Here is a 21003-nt window from a genome sequence, read left to right on the forward strand (position 1 = left end):
AACACGTACTAATTTCAGTACATTACTTATTGCGGGTAATGTGTAGAAGAAAGGTTTTGGCTATATTTCAGTTGCGTTACTGATCGGGCGGAACGCAGAACGAATGGGAAAGTTAATTACCAAGTAGAAAATACCGAATTCATCGGACATCGTATCAAAATTGGCTGCAAGTTTCCTTCTGCTATGCCCTCCACATTAGGGATCAGAACGAGATTATACACGTGAATTAACAAGATTCTATGAGATGTTTTCCATATTTTTTTACGAATACCTATTTAAACCCGAACTCTGTTCCTTCAGATCGTAACACCGGCATTAACTGTTTCAAATTCAGAAGTATTAAATCAGAATGTCCCATAGCACCGCGGACATAAGACGTGTGGATACATTTATACGACTCAGTTCCACAATAAAGGCGACAACACCGCTTCTCAGGAAACTTGTCGAGGGTTTTCCGTGAATTCTTGTACCATTCTGTTGAAGTCATCTCGTGAAGAGTTGTTGAGATGTATACGAGTCTATTCATGGTGTGTTCTCGGATTGCACATTCTAAGTATAGTACGTAGAACTCGCTTGATACATACCTAATGATGATTATTTCTATAAAGTTTGTTGCTAGATTATCTCTTGTTTTAAGTTGCTGTTATTTTTTAAGTTTTGGTGTACGGATCACATTAATATTATAAACGCGAAGGTTTACTTATTTATTTGTTTCATTTTCACAACTTTCACAATGGGAAACTAACATGCAGATCAAAATAAGCGCTATTAGAATGTTCAGTTTTATATAGAAAAAGCGTCTAGGGCCCTGTTCGTTATGTAAAAAATGACGCCTGTTTGAACTGAGTTATTAATTTATATTAAGTGCAGTTTTCATTAACACAGTTGGTTCCACAATTATAAACGGCGATACAGCTCACCACCTATCACGCTGGTCGAGCAGAAAGCAGTACCTAGGTATTGTATAAATCATTGAAATGAAGATCTTCCGTCCAATATCAAAACGACTATCAAATACATCTGCCGAGGACATTGACAGTGGAAAATATAACTTATTGCCGCACACTACTCTAGAATTTGGCATAAAGATGTGTGTGTGAGTGTGTGTGTGTGTGTGTGTGAGTCTGTGTGTGTGTGTGTGTGTGTGTGTGTGTGTGTGTATGTGTGTGTGTGTGTGTGTGTGTGTGTGTGTGTGTGTGTGTCTGTGTATAGGTGTGTGTGTGTGTGGAGGCGTTCATTCACAAAAGCGCACCTTGCGTTCTCAAGAATGGCGATTTTAAATTACCGGTTTTTGTAAAATGGCGGTTTAAAAATACGTGAATCAAGGTAATTACAACGATACAATATAATTCGCGCACTGATCCCTATAGGGGTGGGCAGAGTTATAAAATTCAGTAGAGGATAACTTGCAGGTATGGAGTTAATTATGATGGAGAGGTAGTTACGAAGTAGGTTTGCCTCAGACGGCATTCACTACTGGGCCGGACAAATGGAATGCTGAGGGGCCTCATCTAACTGATAAGCAACTAACAGAAATTTAAAAAAAAACCATTCAATTCCTACTACAGTAGTACAGTATCTAAATGTCAAACAGCAATATGCAACTAAAACAGAGATTTATTTACACTCCAGTGTTGCCATGCGTGCATTATTCAGAACTCGACACTTGTAAACGTTAAAATTCATGAGAACATCTCCGGACAGGCGCATATTTTTCACGGCTGGTAACACCACACGTTTACGACATCACGTATTAAGATAATGGAGACGTTCTTCTTTTTTTTTGTGAATGTAATCTTTTTTATGTATCTTTCTCATTTATTAGGGTACAAACATAAATATAGTCTGTATATCGGGATGAGCAGAGATACAAATCGTAAAAAAGTTGTAGGCTCATTAGGTTTATTTGTGTTACAAAGAAATAAAAAAAATATTTTTTTTTGTTACCGAGAGCTCAAAAAAATCCGTCCAGGGACCAATATTCTTTGATCTATGATGTAAATAAAAAACGTTTCCTATTTTGTTCGTGAGAGCGCAATAATCGTAATATTAAATTAAGAAACGACCTACGTGGTCCAGTGGTTGAGCGTTGGGCTCACGATCCTGAGGTTCTGGATTCGATTCCCGGTGGGGACAAATCACAAAAATTACTTTGTGGTCCCTAGTTTGGTTAGGACATTACATGCTGATCACCTGATTGGCCGAAAGTAAGATGATCCGCGCTTCGGAAGGCACGTTAAGCCGTTGGTCCCGGTTACTACTTACTGATGTAAGCAGTAAGTCGTTACATGAGCCGTGTCAGGGGCCTTTGGCGGATCAATAGTAACCCTGACACCTGGGTTGATGAGGTTGGTAATTCACCTCACAACCCACAAGAATCTTCACCAATAAACAAGAAACAAGCGGTGAACGTGTGTTTAAATATTTCACAGCAAAGCAAAACTGAAACCAATTAAGTATACAAATAATTTAATTGGCTGTTGGTTGGTTGGACATTGAATCACTCCGTGCAATCCGTGCCTCGAAAGGCACGCTAAGCCGTTGGTCCCGAGCACCAGCTCTGGGCAACCATGGGCTACTAAGCCCAAACATCTCCACCAACCCGTAGTGGAGCAGCGTGGTGGAGTATGCTCCATCCTCCCTCCGGTTGATTGAGGGGAGGCCTTTGCCCAGCAGAGGGACGTGTATAGGCTGTTTATGTTTATGTTGGCTGTCAAATATTTAAGCATATCATTTTTATTGGTAAGGCGGTTAGTTGAATTTTGTTTTTATAGCACTTATCCATGCTTAGGGAAACTCACAAAGCGAACATATACCGGGTGTTAGTGACATCGTAACGAATACTGAAAGGGATGATTCAGACCATGATTCTGAGTTAATATCTAGTGGAATTTTCCGTCGCAAAATTCATGAAATTTTGAGTTTTGTTTTTAATTATTTTCAATTCCATATTGTGCTTTTAGCTGCATAGAACCCAAATTTCAATAAAAAAAACAATAATGACAAATTATCGAAAATTTTCGATGTAATGGAGACAACAGCTGCTCGAACGGGTCAACGGCCACACGCACCGCGCCGCGCGCCCCGCTCCGCACGCCCCGCTCCGCGCGCCCCGCGCCGCACGCCGGCGGCGCGGCGGCGGCGCGGCCTACAAAGTAGGCACTACGAACCGATCCTATTTCTTTCTCTGTCTATCGTAAATTATAAATTTATTTTATTCTTATTCTTAAATGGACGGATAATCAACAGGCATAAAATTTATGGAATACACGTCAATTTTAAGCAGAAATCTAAAACAACCGACAGAATTAATTTACCAGCGAGATACCTTTTTGATTCGACCGGGTTATTCATTCATTTACTCATAGGAATCAGGGCCATTATCTACCTAAAACAGTTGAAACAGTAAATAATTGTATTCTTTGTTGTCATTAGAATAACTAACAACCAACTAACACAACCACCACAGATTAGGTAATTAGTTACCTACTATGTCAACCATCCACCAACTTAGTATGTAAGTACCTACGCAAAACCTCGCTACACAAAAATCGAGCGAGATCGCGTCTAAAATTGGGCGGACACTCCGCCAGAGTGTTGCCTATCGATATTCTATCGATACCTAGTTAAAAAAAAAACAATAGTAGGTACCTATCGATAGATCTTTTAGATCAATACCCATTATTGTTACAAAGCAAGACCTATCGGTACTATCGCTAGTATCGATCTAAATGTACTATCACTACTTTCGATAGTTTAGACAATTTTCAAGTTCAACAATTGATAATCTACCTATCGATAGTTCGGCAACTCCGCCGCGTAGGCAATGTCGGCATGTTCAAAGAAAAAAATTGTCCGAGTGGAGTGATCTTATTTTTCTTGTTACATGTTGGTACCGTACCGAGGTACTAAGTACTAAGTTATTCGTAGTTTTAAATCTCATTGTTAAATCATCAGTAAAGAACTAATTAAACCTATCCTGTTCTGTGTACAATATTCATGTAACGGCTACGTGCTTACATAAGTACCTAGTAGACGGGAGCAACGACTTAACGTACCTTCCGAAGCACGGATCATTTTACTTTCGGACAATCAGGTGATCAGCCTGTAACGTCCCAACCAAAGGCCTTATAAACAGATTTTTGTGATATGTCCCCACCGGAATACGAACCCGGACCCTCCGCATCCCATCGCTCAACCACTGGACCACATAGGCCAAGAAGGTTCTAAGACATAATTAAAGGATCCTGGGACGCAAGACCTCCGAGTTAGGGCTTGTTTGATCTGTCTTGATGGATACTCGGACGTGAATAGCCTCACGGATCAAGGGCAACGCGCGCCAATAAAGTAGGCATTACGAACAGATACTAGGTATTTCTTTGAGTTGATAGGTATCAAGTGAAGTTTCCTGTCGCCAAATTCATAAAAAAATTAGATTTTTTTCAGTCCCATATTGTGTTTTAAGCTGCATAGAACGCACATTTAAAATAAACAAATAAAAATTACTAATTATTAAATTTTATCAATGTCATCAATAATAATAATAACGTATCTACAACTTCAGCTATGCGCAGGTGAATAGCCGGCGCACGGGTCAAGGGCAACGCTCGCCAATAAAGTAGGCATACGAACAGATACTATTTCTTTCTCTGTCACTTGCACCATAAACATACTTCTCTCTCTCTCTCTAGTCGTCGGCTCGACTCGGCCGCGGCCGGTGCGTCGTCGGCGCCCTTAGTCGGCGCCTTTGATGCTTTGCGCTAACGCCGCCGCCGCGCGCTTCCGCTCAGTCGAATACTAAGCTTGACCCGAATCGCGTGATGTTTTTCGAGGATATTTTTTTCGTGTTTGTGAGTGTTTGTTTCATTCTGTAAATGAGTAGTGTCGACTATGATGATAGATCATAGACCATTTACTGCGCAAAAGTATGGAAGATTGTTGATGTTTATTAAAGAGCAAGGTGTTGTGTTTGTGAGTGCGTGTGATACCTACCTACCGCGGAGGAAACGCGATGTTGCATACCTACGTGACGTGACATGTTCTAGGGTACCTACCTAGGTACTTCATCCGAAGGAATAACAATTAAGGTAAGGCAAGAGTAGGGTTTTTATTGTTAATAAGTTAGGAACGTTTTAATAACTGGTAGGTAGGTACCGTGCGTGAAAAATCGTGGCAGTAGGTGTTCTACTTCAACAAACAACATTTTTAAACGTTGAACCACTACTAAGCATCTAAATACAAGAGAATGAAAACTCCTACCTAGATATCAACATCGTATCTCACACGCGTAACGTAGCCGCGCGTAAGTTTAGCGTCTGTGTGGCGCGTTGTTCGACTTACATTGCGGCACAGTAAAAATTGAAAATCTTAATTAAACATTTGCGACAAGAAAAACACCCACCATCGTTTTTAGTACAATAAAATAGGCGTTCCATTTTTTTTTTCGTTACGATGTCACTAACACCCTGTATAGATATATATTTTTTCGATTTAAATTGGTTGTATCAATTTATAATCGGCGGTGTAATGGTTAACACGCTCTCGGTTTAACAACAGCTGTGGGTTCAAATTCCGTCCGAGTCAGAATTATTTTCAATTTAAATTTTCTCTTTGCGGTTAGTATTTAATTACCAATAAAATACGCATTTAATGTATGTTTTCTTTCGCAACACGTTAAAAAATAGTCTTGTACAAGAAATAAAATCATTATGTAGCATTCATAAACACGACGAAAATATTACTAAACAAAATTAAGGGCGAATTTTTCTTCTCTCTGTCTTTATTCTTGCCTTATTACTAAACTTTAAGATGGAGACAAACTTGAAGGAGAGCCACATTATCTATATTTAATGAAAACTTTCCTGAATAATGCGGCACGGTGTATACTAAGCTTATTTTTTACGAGGAGACTTGTTTAAGTTTGGAACTGAACCGACAATGGTAGCCAAACGCGGCGATTGATCGCCTCTAAAGTTTTTTTCATTGCCATTCTTTTGCGTCTGTAAGTTAACTCCTTGTCTTATAAATAGAGGTACCTACTGTACTCAATTAGCGGAGCTTATATGCTTTTCCAAAGAAACATAAGTTCATGTAGCGTTAAGGACTCAAACACATATTTAAGCATGCGACAATTTTAAAAAGAAAAATTTAGTTATTCGCATGACAAGATAGATACATGAGAAAGAATCGATGCAAAGGTGGATTTTAAACAATTGGACTTCAGTTCTTGAAGATCGCTTTTTATTAATCCCATACGCTGCGTCAGCACGGCATCGCGTTATCTGACAAAATGTTAAAAATATTCCCTAGCGCATCTTTAATCTTTAATATTGAATGAGAAAATATAAAACTTGTTCAATAACTCCAGAGATATGCAAATCTGTGTCCTTTGTTAATAAATAATGTATGAAGTGAGGCTCCTTATTTGACAGTACCTCAGTACGTTTATGTCTAGTATTAAGATTTTAGTACGCGAAAATAAAACGAACGTCGTTTGAACGACGGTGTAAAACGTATCCCTTCTAGACGAATATTTCGCGGTTTTATTATCTGAATTTGGAATTTGAGCTGTTGAGGTTACACATGTGACAGTTCTACGAAATGAAAAGCTCTTCGTTCACACGTTAATGCAAATCGGGGGGCGACAATCCACCACTCAACGGATGTAGCATTGTACAGCTCAAAGTAAAGCGCCCTTGAGTGACAGCGCAAAAGCGCGTTCATTAACAATTTCCCTGGGTAATATTAATTATAGCTTAAAGACAATTATTTTCGCGGCAGTAAGGCGCTTACGCTGAGAGCGATAACGTTATGCGATATCATAAATTGCCTTCATCAAAATTCTGAGGCGATTCCAAATTTCAAATTGAAGGTAATGAATCCTGGCGCTCGCTCGCAAATCGAATTTTGAATACACGACGGCGTAGTTAGTAAGTAATCGTCGTTTTAATTGAATTACCATGAAGAAGGCAGTTCGTTTTGTGTCTTTGTATTAAAAGGTCATTAGGAAAGTTGTATTAAATACAAAGGCAAAACAATTGGGAATAAATACCTAAAGGGCTATAGATAGTGGATACCGCGCCTGTTCTGTCAAAGCGAGTCCCGCTAATCAAAGAAAACAGAATTCGCTAGTTTAAACCAATATTCCCTAGACAAATACTCTAAATTGGATAATAGAGGTAAATATTTGGGATGGGAATTTGGTAGAGCGCTCAGATTTATCAACAGTACTCCGCGTCTTTTGTTGACAATGCGTTGTATACTTTTGTATAGCAAGCAATTACGGCGTTTACACGTTACATTTTGACGAAGTAAAGGAGATAAAACATGAGCCGAGAAAGATACTACAACTATTTAAGTATGGAACGTATATAAATGACGAATAACGAGCGCCAATAGTCAGAAAGGCCAAACTTTAGCCGAGTAATGAGATTATAATAGGATACATAGATTACTAGTAAAATTTATCATCATCATCATCATCATCAGCCGTATGACGCCCACTGCTGGGCATAGGCCTCCCCCAAGGATCTCCACGACGATCGGTCCTGCGCTGCCCGCATCCAGCGGCTTCCCGCGACCTTCACCAGATCGTCGGTCCACCTTGTAGCGGGCCTACCCACTGAGCGTCGTCCGACACGTGGTCGCCACTCCAGAACCTTTCCGCCCCATCGGCCATCGGTTCAATCGGTATATATTAGTAGTTAAAAATCACACTCGATTTTAATTACTGTTAATGTATTACCTGATTTTAGAGATAAGTACCTATTATAGAAATAAAAAAAAATAATAGAAAAAAAAATAGTTATTATGATCTCAATGAATTTTTAAATAATTAAGCCTACATATTGTTATCTATTTATATTTGTAAATGTGATTTTCCCGTAGTGTAAATAATGTTTGTAAATGTCTGCAAAGATAGAGTTTGGTGGGACTTAGCCATAAGATTAATTTTAAGACCAAATTGTGTACCCAAATTCACACAATAATGATTTGATTTGAAAACCTCGCATTAGACAAATCCAAGTAAAAAATTGTGGTTCCATTTTTTATCCGAAATGAAATTAATTGAAAGAAATCGAGTTAGTTGTTAAAGGAAGGCGCTTGCGTGGTTGTCACTATAAGACGATATGCTAATTCGCAATAATAGGATGCAAATAGGGAAAAAACTTTATAAGAAGTTTTTACACATACTGAACCTTAAATTGCATCTACTGAAGGAATTTGCTCTCTCGTGAACTGCCTGAGATACTTACCTGAAAACAAGAAAGTCATTGGTAAATAAAACATCTTAGATACACATTTATTAAGTACGTATATATTGATTTAACAAAAATACCGGCCTCTCGATCAACGCATTTCAGCAGCGAGCAAAAATTAATTCAATAGAAAAAAAAATTGGCAAACGAAACTCCAAACTTTGTTTTGATTCAAATCAAAATTCCTGAAGCGTTCGAAACAATTCGAAGTTTCATTTAAGCTAAATAGCTTAATTATATTTTTGGACTTTTCCATGCAAATATAAAACGAAATTTGATTAGGACAAGATTGAGTTCTTTATTAAAGTTTGCTTGATGAGAAATTAGAGTTCGTGTAGAATACAAATCACGAAATCCCAAATTGGAACTTGCAAGCATTAATTTTAACTTGAAGGTACCATATTTAAACATTTGTTCAGAAACACTATTATTATTATTATTTTTTCTTTTTTTTTTCTTTTTTTTCTCTTGGTTGTGGGGAGGCCTGTGCTTGGCATGGGACGTACATCTATATGTTATTGTCTTATTATATATTTTTTTCTAATACAGATTCTTTCCTATGTACAAAGATACAAGTTCTCCTGGGCACAATGTAAATGATAGGCAAAAGTATTAACATGCATAAATAAACAATGATGGAAAACAAATAGGTAGGAAATATTCGCTTCAATATCAAATTAAGTACTATCAAAGAACAACATAGCTATTTCAACTTTAATTTAAATTGTAATTTCCCAACCCCATGTGAAACTAAATAGGCAATGGATTACAGACAAATTACGGTCACATGTTATGTAAAATTTTCAGTCAAATGACCACTGCAAACTAGATGAGGGGTGAATTTCGCTCATTTCACGGTAACCGTGTTATCTAACGTAACAAACATAACATTTTACCTGTTATGTTATGATTATGATGCGTATTATGTAATTGTGTTTTGTTGTTGACACATCTGTGCGGAATTTGACGTAGTTTGTTTTGCAATACTTAATATACTTATAAATTATTTACAATTTAAGTAAGTACCTAATTTATATTTCATTATATTACCTATTTTACTAAAACTAAGTAATACATTGGTGAAATAGGTAATATTTTATTTTATTTTGTTTGGGGAGCTTACAGCTTATAATAGTAAATATATATATGTGACTACGTTACGTTATTAAGTAAGCAACTTAAATGTATGTTTTGTAATATAATTCTACAGGGTATTAGTGACATCGTAATGAATACTGAGGGAGATGATTGAGCTCATGATTCTGAGTTAGTCAAGTGGAATTTTCCGTCGCAAAAGAGCCTTTTTTCGTGAAAAGTGAGTTCGTAAGTCATTCGTAAGACTTCGTCAAACTCACAAGGGTACACTCGTAGAGACCATATCTTTTTATGAATTGAGAACTCAGACTTCCAGTTAGTATTGGCTGCACTGCAAGTGGACTTCCCTAGTTAAAATCTGTAGTAGGCACTTAAGTTTTCCCTCAAAAAGATGAAAATTAAAACTAGATTCTAGCGACTTGTAGAGATAATTTATTACACGATTATTATGTTTTTTTTTTCAACGTTTATAGTAATTTGTGTCGGTAAATTTTTGTTTAATTCTTCATACATTTTCAAGTTGCCTACTACAAAAATGCAAAAATAAGCTTTTTTCATTCTATTTTAAATGTAACGGATTACAAAAGTTTAAAGCAAGTAGATAGGTACTTATAATTAATGGCTCCGTCTACAAATTATTTAATACACAGACAATGTCTATTAAAATTTATATTACAAATATTTGAATTTTCAAATTGCGAACAGGGCGTTCGAAATATTACCTTAACTTAAGGCCTTTGTGTACCCGTTGTTCGGCTATTACTTCAGTTCTGAACAGCTGTTTCCAACTGTTTCACTCAGTTGTACGATTTCCAAATTCTATTGTCTATACAGGCAGCTTTGTTTTAATTAAAACTTTTTTCTGTTTACTTATGTTTATTTTTTTTTATGTTTCATATTTTGTTAAGTAGTAGGTATGTATGACGATTCATGACCAAGAATGGATTTCTTGTGTTTTCTTTCTATGTCATGTCTGTCTCTCACTTACTCATATTCCATCAAGACCCATTATCATCACCTTCCTAGCGTTTTCCTGTTTTTACAGGGTCCACTTACCTACCTACCACTTACTTGCCTGAAGGTGCGATATTTTACAAAATCGGTTGCCTGGCTGACTTTTTTGACTACCTGACCGAACCAGCCCAATATGTTTCCTCACGATGTTTATCCTTCCCCGCTGAGAACGTGATAATCATATGACCCAAACTGTGAGCTACAGTGGTAGCTGATGAATATGAAGTGGACTGTATAACTAAATGAAATGAAGGAATAACAGATACTTAGCTTTGAGAATTATTTAATATATTTTCACCAGTCACCAAAAAGCAAACGACAAGAAGTAAAACAAAATCAACATACAAAACGTCAAAAAAGAATAAATATAAAAACATAATAATATAAAAAGATTACAAAACCTACGAAGAGTTCGCAACACAAACATTAATTAAAAAAAAAATCGTAAGCATTGGTAGGCCCCTGCTGGATTCGAACCTACGATCTCACTGTGAGAGTCAAGCGTTCATCCAACTGAGCTACCACGAGCCATCAAACATTATTATCGGCAAAGGTCTGGTAACCTGGTCACTATACCTTCAGTTCCGAGACAAATTCCAGAAGAGTTGCAATATCGCCTAACGACTTGGTTACTGCCTACCCCAAAACGGATTATCGTCGTGAGTTTATTTATGATAATTCCCCCAACGAAGTTCCTTTTACCGTACCAACTACATAAACAATACAGAGAGCTAGTGAAACATTGGAACAGTTTTGTGTTACGAGAAATTAACATATTAATCAAAGGAAACCCGTCGGGAGTTGGTTAGGCTTAAATTAATAATTTCAGGTGTAAACGCGTGCCATTAATACTGTAACCTTCAGCAGTGATTAAATATGATTTACACTCTGAATATTTATTACAATTTATCTATGTACCTATGGTCAGAAAAGGAGAGAAAAAGTGTTTCATGCTGCTTAAGCATAGTTTGGACATGTCGCAGGACGAAAGCAAAGAATAACATGAAAATCTTAAAATTAAGACCCACAAAAACCTCCCTAAGTGAATTTTAACCTGAAAAATGAAAAAGGATAATATTTAAAAAATATGTGAAACAATTCACGATACAAATGAGACAAATTTTGTTTTCCGTCACAGAAGAACATCTGTCACCGACTGCAGCACATTTTTGTAACGGCCACTCGCCGAAAATTCATAGAAAAAATAAATTGCCGCGAATTAGTTAGCGACGAAAAAATCGTTAGTCACTCGAAAAAAATCGACTGGAGTGAATGGCGCACTCGAGCCGCCAGCTGTTTCCGGCGGCACAGCTGATCGAACGGATATTGGCTGTTAGAGAGACGTCTCCGCTCTCTCCCTCTTTCTTTATACACTGTGGTTTTAATTCTCACCCACACACGCCCTTAAAATACCTTCAAAACCCGCCACAGTAAAAAAAGCCTCCATTTATTTAAATCCAAGTCAGAATGCAGGTATTTTATCATAACCGCTTTGTATTAAAGTAATTTTCGCCATTTAGCATTGCGTGTTAGTAAACTCGATACAATAAAAACATTGTAAAAGTTGGCTGAATAATACTGTTCCCGTGCTTCAGATCTCGTGATGCAATAAGGAACTGACTGGCACGCGATTCGAATGCAGGTCTGTTCGAAATTTTAAAATTAAAAAAATATATATGTTGCTGTGTTATTAATTCCAAGTTAATTCTAGCTCGTTTATCATCCGCACAAATACGGGAGTAGGAGGTGTAATGCGGAATTCTATTTCATTAGCAGCGTTTGAAGTTGGTACGGTTATTGTGAGTGGAAGTTGGGATATGTTCGAGCGACTTTGGTCGCAAAGCCGACGTAACAGAAATCAATTTGGCATTCAGTAAATTGAGTTAACTACGAGCCAGGGGATTTTAAGTGGGAAGTTTTGACAGTGGTTTAGAGCTGCGTTCCGTTTACAAAGTTGAGAAGTTGTTATATTTAATGGACAACAAAAGGATTTAATGAATCGATTGTTTTTAGAGAAATTGAAATTAATGAGAACGGTTAAGTTATTTATGAGCTTTGGGAATTTAAATATGGAACATTACACGACTGTAACTGCAACACTACGTATACTTGAAATGAGCTTAGTGAAACATGCAATTCATGTATATTTCGGAATACCTATTTTTCAGCGTTCCAAAATGAAAGTAGCTTATTTCTCACAATCACATTTTCCTTGAACAAGCTAAATTGTCTGCGTTCAGAAAATAATACTTTATACTAAAACAAAATTTCAGTAGAAATGATAGCTGACATTTCAGTTTTATAGTTTCAGCCGACACGATACGCTATTATCGTGTCTGTAACATTTGTAATTGCTAGAAACTGACAGACGAGTAAAAGTTTTCATAAAATACGACTAAATATGCCACTATCACAAGTCAGACAAGTTTCTGAAAGGCTAAAGTCTTAAATAAAATAACATTTAATAGTTTATGCTAAGACTCTCATCTTCGCTTTTTTGGCCTAGCTTTTTTTAGCTCGGTGAGTTGTAGGTATTTAGTTAATCTTGCGATGGATGTACCACTGACTACCACAAGTCGTGAGCTTACGTTATTTTAATACAAAAACTTTTTTATATTTCACTGTGAGGAAAGGAAAACATTATAATTATTATAACCTACAAATATCAAGACCAACAACAACAGTGGCTGCAAGTTGTCTTTGATTACTTGTGGCTCTGCCCACCCCATTTGGGATTACGGGCGTGAGTTTATGTATGTATGTATGTATGTATCAAGACCAAGAGTTTCTATGTGTCCTATATTACACACTAACCATATAATTCCAGTATACTGCAAACAATTTCTATTCTGTATTTGTATTCCTCGAACAAAATAAATAAAAATAATTGAATACACGCAAGAAACAGAAAAGCCCCTTTATTGCACATCGCACATTCAATTGGGTGTTCCAAAGGAGTGCAATCTCTAATGCATTGCACCGCATTGCACCAGCGAATGTTCCCTGGGAATGAGCGGAACGGATCGATTGGACAACTCCAGTCTTCACGCCATATCGGATACCGGGGTAGACAGGCCGAGTAATAATTACAAAGAAAGAACATAGCAATCATCAATTTCAACAAAGGATTCAACGTTTTTTTCGGCTTCTTACTTAATTACGCTAGTCGACTGACGACGGATAATTGACAGCTGTTAATTTTAAAAATCTTAAAATGAATGAATGAATAACCCAGAAAATTCAAAAGTGATCTCGCTGGTAAGAATCCGTTCATCATGTGGTGTCATGAAATGCATTTCTCGGGAATGTAGGTTTCCTCACGACGTTTTCCTTCACCGCTGAGCGCAGCACAACGATCATAATCATTTAAGCGCTTCGACCAATAAACGATACGAATGCTATCTATGCAGATGGACGTCAAACGGCTATTGGTCGAAGGCCTTGATAGAATTCGCGCCGCGCGCGGCGCGGTTGCCGTGCAGAGCCTACAGGCCTTAAGTGCAACCAGTAAATTTATTACTTTGCAAGAAACTGATTGGACTTTTGCAGCTTATCGTACAAACAACAAAAAACGTTGGGTATGTACACAAAACAACAGCCCTCGTCATACAAATCCTCATGACTTTTCACATCAACTCCGCGAGCAATTTTGGGGATGCAAAATATTCCGGTAGCTAATTTATATAAGGTCCGTAATATTTATACACGGTCCCTTAATTTCGGAACAAAAACTGGGGGATCAACGGTAACGGTAGCCGTTTGACCGAAGAATTAGTATGTGATTATGTTGACAGTTCATTAATAAAAAAAAAAGGTTTTTGGAAACGTGTTCTTCAGCTGTTCGAGATGTAGTTTTTTTTATATCAAAAACAATTAAGCAGGATATATACGGGGTTTTCAACATGAGGAGCTCGGTGGCGCAGAGGTGAACGCGCTCGGTCTGCGATTGTTGAAGTTAAGCAACTTTCGCAAAGGCCGGTCATAGGATGGGTGACCACAAAAAAAGTTTTCATCTCGAGCTCCTCCGTGCTTCGGAAGGCACGTTAAGCCGTTGGTCCCGGCTGCATTAGCAGTCATTAATAACCACCAATCCGCACTGGGCCCGCGTTGTGGTTTAAGGCCCGATCTCCCTATCCATCCATAGGGAAGGTCCGTGCCCCAGCAGTGGGGACGTTAATGGGCTGGTGATGATGATACGGGGACTCAGACTATGATTTTAAAAATAATTTACTTTAAAAGGAGATATTCTAAACTGGTAAACATGCAACTGTTAGTCGCTTTCTCCGCCATTACGACGTCACTATAACCTTAACGCCAAAATAATCTGACGCAATAACTTATTTATATTTCATCTTTATTTTATGTAACTACTGGTTTATTAAATTATTTGCCCTTATTAAAACTTGTATTTAAATATTTATAGTGCAAGGTTGGTTGTACGTAGGTAGCTCAGGCGGTTGTGCCTCCGGGCCTTAATCAAGATCACGACTAGTAGTACCATTCATTGCAAGAGGTCTATTTCACAATTCAAACACTAAAATTTCTTATGAAACAGTTTGCCGACTTTATGTATAACATCTGCGAATCAACTTGATATCTTGTTGGTATGCAACTTTCCTGACGAGATATGTCTCGTTAATTTGCACGGGTTTCCGTCTTAAATCATAATATAAGCTCATGGCTTTATTCTCAATTGATCTAGTCGGAAGTACATCCATCATAAGATGATCTGAGTAGCAACGCTTCACCGAGCTTTCTGTTAGACCAACGTGGGTGGCGAGTCGTATCGCCGTCTATAATGGTCGAGCCAACTTTGTTAGTGAAAATAAATAATATAAGTAAACATATAACATAGTGTACGCAGATATGTATAGATAGTACCCTCCCCCACAGTCCCCACTTCTCGCTAGCTATGTTTAATAAGTTCCATGTAACCTACTACCATGGCGAGCCTACTGCCATTAATCGGACACAAATCCTGAAAACCACGTATTACCAATTATCTAAAATCAAATCAAATCAAATATACTTTATTGCACACAACATACAAAACAAATTAACACAGATGGTGATAGATACAGTACAATCTGGCGGCCTTATTGCTAAGCAGCAATTTCTTCCAGGCAACCAGTGGATAGGAAACATTATTACAATTTGGTGCGGGACAGTGCAACATCTAGTATAAAATAATAAATACTATAAATAAAAAAAACAAATAAAAGTAAAATATATAAATATAAATACATACAAACATATACCCATTTATATCAGACGTACATATTATAATGAAATATGACATTACATGTAGATATGACAATAGCTTCCTATAACTACTAAAGGATAAAATACGTTCTATAATTTAAACATGAATTAAAACTCATAAAGTAAACATTTTGATAATTATAATAATGACCATAATAACCAGTCCTTTTATCTTTTCATCTTTATATAAGTACGGTCACGAGCATTAATAGGTTTACACTTTGGTACCATGTCACATTAACTTTTTTGACAAATTGAACTGTATGTCTCACTAAATGTCAAATATGTTAGTGCGACAGAGTCCTAAAGTGAGTACATTATATTGCTCATGACTGTACCAATAACCAGTAGATAAAAAAAAATCTTCAAAAGCAGTCACAACTCCCTAAAGGACCCCTGTACTGGTGCACTATTAATATCTGTCGCTTGAAACGATCTGAGCATTAATAAATGTCAAATTTTCACAATCCGGCCATCTGTGATATCAATAAGGACCCTGGGGACCTATTGGTTCCTATTGACCTTAGATTCAAGTCAGTTATGATAATAGATGTGTATTGTTCCCAGCTGATCATGTTTTGGGTGTAATGTAGTGTCAAGCGAGCCTATAGGGTACAAACCCGTCTTACGAATATGGATACTGTGATATCGTGTCCCAAGAGTACATTCTTGGGAATTCTAATTTTAAATGAATAAATGGCTCAATGAAAACAAAAAAACTACGAAATTAAAGAATTTATAAGATAAAACTGATAAAGAGTACCAAATTTAAAGTGGCATTTTCCGTCGCCATGGACCTGAAAATATTAAAATAACACTGAAGTTTACATGCATTTTCCGACAGGAAATTCCACTTGATATCTACTCAGAATCATGGTCTAATCATCCTCTTCAGTATTCGTTACGATGTCACTAACACCCTGTAGGTATATGTATGTACAGTATATGCCATACCAACTTTTATAATAATAAATTATAGTGTTACATAAAAAAAGATCGACCTAATTTCGATTGACAAATGACCATGCTAATGAACGTCACAACACTGGCTTCCATAATTAAAACACATAATAACGGGTTCTTACCGCGTTTAAATGGGGATATGAGACTCCCGATATTTCGACACTGTTGCAAGTGCCATGATCACGGGATGACCGGAGAGTCTCATATCCCCATTTAAACGCGGTAAGAACCCGTTATTATGTGTTTTAATTATGATAATAACCGCGTAAACTTAAAACAATGACTGGCTTCCATACTTGACAGCTTTAACTTGTACCGCGCTTTGAAGCAATTGTAAAACGTTATATTATTGAAATATAATCAGTAATTATGGTAAACAAGTGTAGTGAACGTTATGTTTAGTATGTAGAGTTTTATATGCCAAAGCTTCTAACCTCAAACTATTTTCAATAGAGCCTAAGAGCGTATAAAACTCAATAGAGGTAAAAAAGTCTAGCAAAGAACTTTAAGTTTCAAGCCTTTATATTACAGTGCGAGATTTGGACTGACTCTGAGATGGTAGAACTTGGAGAAATGCCCAAAGGCAGGTGCTATAGGCAGGATTACCATCTGGGAACACCTTTGCATTTAAAAACACTTGTAAAATCACTAAGTTGAGAATTCCGAGCGAGAATGCCAAGTAGCTGGCAGAACTACACCTTAAGTAGACCTAGCATAGGCCATTTTGAGTCGTATAGTTTCATTTTACATATAATACTGTTAGATACTGGTGCCGATTCCAGTAAACACCATCTAATTATGTTTTAAATTATACCTGACATTTTCTTATACACCGAAAAGGAAAGGGACGGGTAACGACACGCATAAAATGTATGGAACACACGTCAATTTTAGCTGCAACTCTAAAAACAACACTAAAAAATTTACATTGACCTGACAGAATTAAGTTGACAGCACACGTCAAACGATTTGCATACCAGCGAGTTACCTATTTAATACGCCCGGGCTATTCGTTCAATAACTCATTATTTTTAAAATTAACAGCTGTCAATCGTTCGTCCCTTAATAAAAATACATATCTGCAGGAATCCGACCCATTGACTATGTATTACTAGGTGTAGTGTATTTGTATATATGTTAACGGAAATTTATGTAATCCGTCATTGTATACAATTCCTAGGAAATGTATGTAATTCCTAAAATCGCACGGAAATGTGTGAAATAAATTATATTATACTTACACGTTACACATTTTCTAGGAAATCTATACATTTCCTAAATAGCAATCGGAAATGTAAAACATTTAAGATATTATTAACAACGTGTTTAGTTACAGAAAGCATTTACTTTATTCATTTCCCAATTTTCAAATTCCGAGGAAATTTATACATTTCCTAGGACATCTATGCATTAGTTTTTCAAACAATATTTTACACATTTCCTAAATAGTATCGGAATTGTACACATTTCCTAGGATTTGTATACAATTCCTTGATTTCATACATTTCCGGTAACATAATATATATTAAGTGTAGTTTATACCCGTTGTTCTTGCGCCGTAACGCATCCAAGATTTTATGGCGGATTCCTGGTAGTGGTTGCCTAGAAGAAATCGCTTCAGAGCAATAAGGCCGCCCATTTGTACTGTTACTAAATGTTTAATATACTAAAAATAAAGCTGCTTTTCAATTTATGTTTATTCGATCGATTTATCGTTAAAATAATTATAATACTAGTCACAAAGTAACAGTATAGGGGATATTATTTTTGTACCTACAGAAATTTATTTTTAAATGTAAGTAATGAATGACAGACCCTTGCCATTTGTGCATTCTTCCAATAGGTAGTAGGTACAAAATACAAAACGTTTGCAGTTTTGATTTAAAAAAGAAAGTGTAAATAGAGAAATCTTCGAAAGCACTGACCAAATAGTTTTATCTTCTTAGACTACTATTTCACTTTGATTTCCCTAGAGATCCTAGACCAACCGAGTTGTAGACTTTTAGGCAACACTCCAAAATCCTTGAGAACATTTTAGAAGAACCTTGCAGTTTTACATACAAGGTCAGTCATAAACATAAACACGTGAAACATTTTGAAATACTCGCCAATACTAAAGTTGTTATAAGTTTAAGTGTACATAATAACATAACGTAGCATCACGCCTGATTCACCAAAGGGGTAGGCAGAGGTATGTATAGTATAAGTAGAATTCTAGTGATGAGAATCTTATATGTAATGTAGCAAATGTATGTAGGGGGGTGGAGGAAAATTGAAATATGTAACTATGTAATACTTAAAGTTTCAATATTATACAGAGCACAACCTCGCTTTCAAAATCTATCCGTCGCCATCCCTTGTTAACGACGCACGGACATTTTTATATGGATTTTATACTTTTTCATAATTATATACAATCTCCTTAGTTTATAAGAATTACTGCTTTATTCTTCTATATGGTTTGACTGTCTTTTGTTTATTATCTTCTCTTTTTTTCGCTGTCTCAAAGATAGGTCGTTGAGTTTTTAAGTTATTTTATTTTTGCTTTTTTTATGTATTTTCTTTTTCCTTGTATATATTTTCAATAAAAGTGATATTCCTTTAGTTTTTCTTTTTATTTCCGCGCACCCGCTGCCGCACATTTACACCTCTTCCCTTTTCTCTCTCCCCTCTCACTCCCCCTCAGAACACGTTCATAAACTTCACCTCATACACATCATGTTAATAATAAGCTTTCATTCCCACATGTATGTAAATAAATAACTAAGCCTCGCTCTATTGTAATTAATCGGGCTCAACTCCTCAGTAGTATAGCGCCAAATCCGGCTGTGTCCCCTGCCTTCTCTGAATAGGGCCAAGGATTCATAATATTAATATTTTTTGTTTTTATAGCACTCACCCGTGTTTAGAGAAACTTAAAAAGAGAAATATAAATCGAAAAAATTGGACTCGGACAGGAATTGAACCCGCAGTCTTGTCTGTCTTGTCTTGAGCGTGTTAACCGTTAAACCGCCGGGTCCTTCTCCTGTCCAAGCGCAATTCTTCTATCTGTGTATCGTCATAAAGCAGATCTTCAGTTGAGCTTTCAAGTCCAGTCCGAGTCAATTTTTTTTTAGTTTAATTTTCTCTTTGTGAATATTAATATTAACCACACCAAAGATACCTTTTAAGGACCATGCCAAAAGCAAGTCTCGTACAAAACTTCTGGAAGAGATCGGAAGTTGATTGTAAGCAGGAATTCCTTTAGCTTAACTTTCGTAAGTAAAGTCAGGACGCAAATAAAATGGTACAAAGGATCGGACTTGACAACATTCTTGTGGAACGAAGGTACTTACTGGATTGCTTGTATCACAGAAGAAGCTTGAGACGAAGTTTATTTTAAAAAGGATGAATTTGTTAGAACTGGTTGCACCAATGATCGTCGAAATTAGTTTTCGAATTCACGTGCTCAGCGGTGAAGGAAAACATCGTAAGGAAATTTCGGATTGCATTTTCGCATTTGCATTTGCGGAGTCATGTGTCTTAACCTGTATTGGGCTGGTTTACCCTTCGCGGCTTGGTAGGTCAGACAGGCAGTCGCTTCTGTAAAAAATCTGACCTGTCTTCAGGTTAACTAAGCGGACCCTGTGAAAATCGGGATAATGCTGAGGGAGATGTGTGAATTTATTAGAACTTGTGAACTTGAACGTTAATCTGTGATGTGATAGCTGTGATAAAAATAATAAAATGTTGTAAAAGTGTCTAGGGTGAGAACACATTATTTTTGAAGTCAAATAATGTTTCTATTTCTCTTTGAGTGTCGCTGAATGCATAGTCCGAGTGCAGAATATGAGAATGTATAGTTGTACTCTTTTATTTCATTTAAACACTGCACAAAAACGGGGAGAAAATATGATACAGTGACACTAACTAATAACGCTTTCACAGTGTCATTTATGTACAAGCATTACTTCTAAACAATGGCATAGAGTAAAGAATAACGCTACGTATAGAACGGACACTCCGCATCAATTCGTTTCAGTTACATTACAAGATTTACTCCCCTCACTTTAGTCTAAATAGCCGTAAGCAGTTAAGGAGTAAGCGAGAACGCGCGTAGTCTTTCTCGCATTCATGTGTAAGGCAGCACACGATAATAATGAGATTTTTGTAAGGAGTGTCCGGGCTGTGGTAATGGCGTAGGTATATTATAGTTGTGTAATATACGCAATGATACAAACACGTCTAAGCACTCGGGATATTTTTCCGTATGATTCCGCGCCATCTAGCCACCATACGTCTTAATAAAAGTTAGCGCGAACCTGTGTAGTTGGAACGATGTAATTTCTCACCCCTTGTTCTCTGGAATAGACTCGAGAGGCTTACGGACGTTAATTTAGCCGAGATATAAGGGAAGATGGAACGGAAACAT

General features: G+C 36.9%; 1 protein-coding gene across 7 annotated transcripts in view; it reads right to left on the bottom strand.

The window, feature by feature from the left end:
- The window catches only part of LOC126375645 (brain tumor protein), a 626498-nt gene that overhangs the window by 8226 nt on the left and 597269 nt on the right, over positions 1 to 21003 (bottom strand). The window contains exon 1 of one of the 7 annotated variants that reach the window (XM_050022683.1): positions 8199 to 8216. The exons of the other annotated variants lie outside the window; for them this stretch is intronic. The gene's annotated coding sequence lies outside the window, so the exon portion shown is untranslated. Of the gene's footprint in view, positions 1 to 8198; positions 8217 to 21003 lie in introns of those variants that run through there. 7 annotated transcript variants of the gene reach the window in all.

The sequence above is a fragment of the Pectinophora gossypiella genome, chromosome 19 (assembly GCF_024362695.1).
Source record: "Pectinophora gossypiella chromosome 19, ilPecGoss1.1, whole genome shotgun sequence".
Taxonomy (NCBI): Eukaryota; Metazoa; Arthropoda; class Insecta; order Lepidoptera; family Gelechiidae; genus Pectinophora; species Pectinophora gossypiella.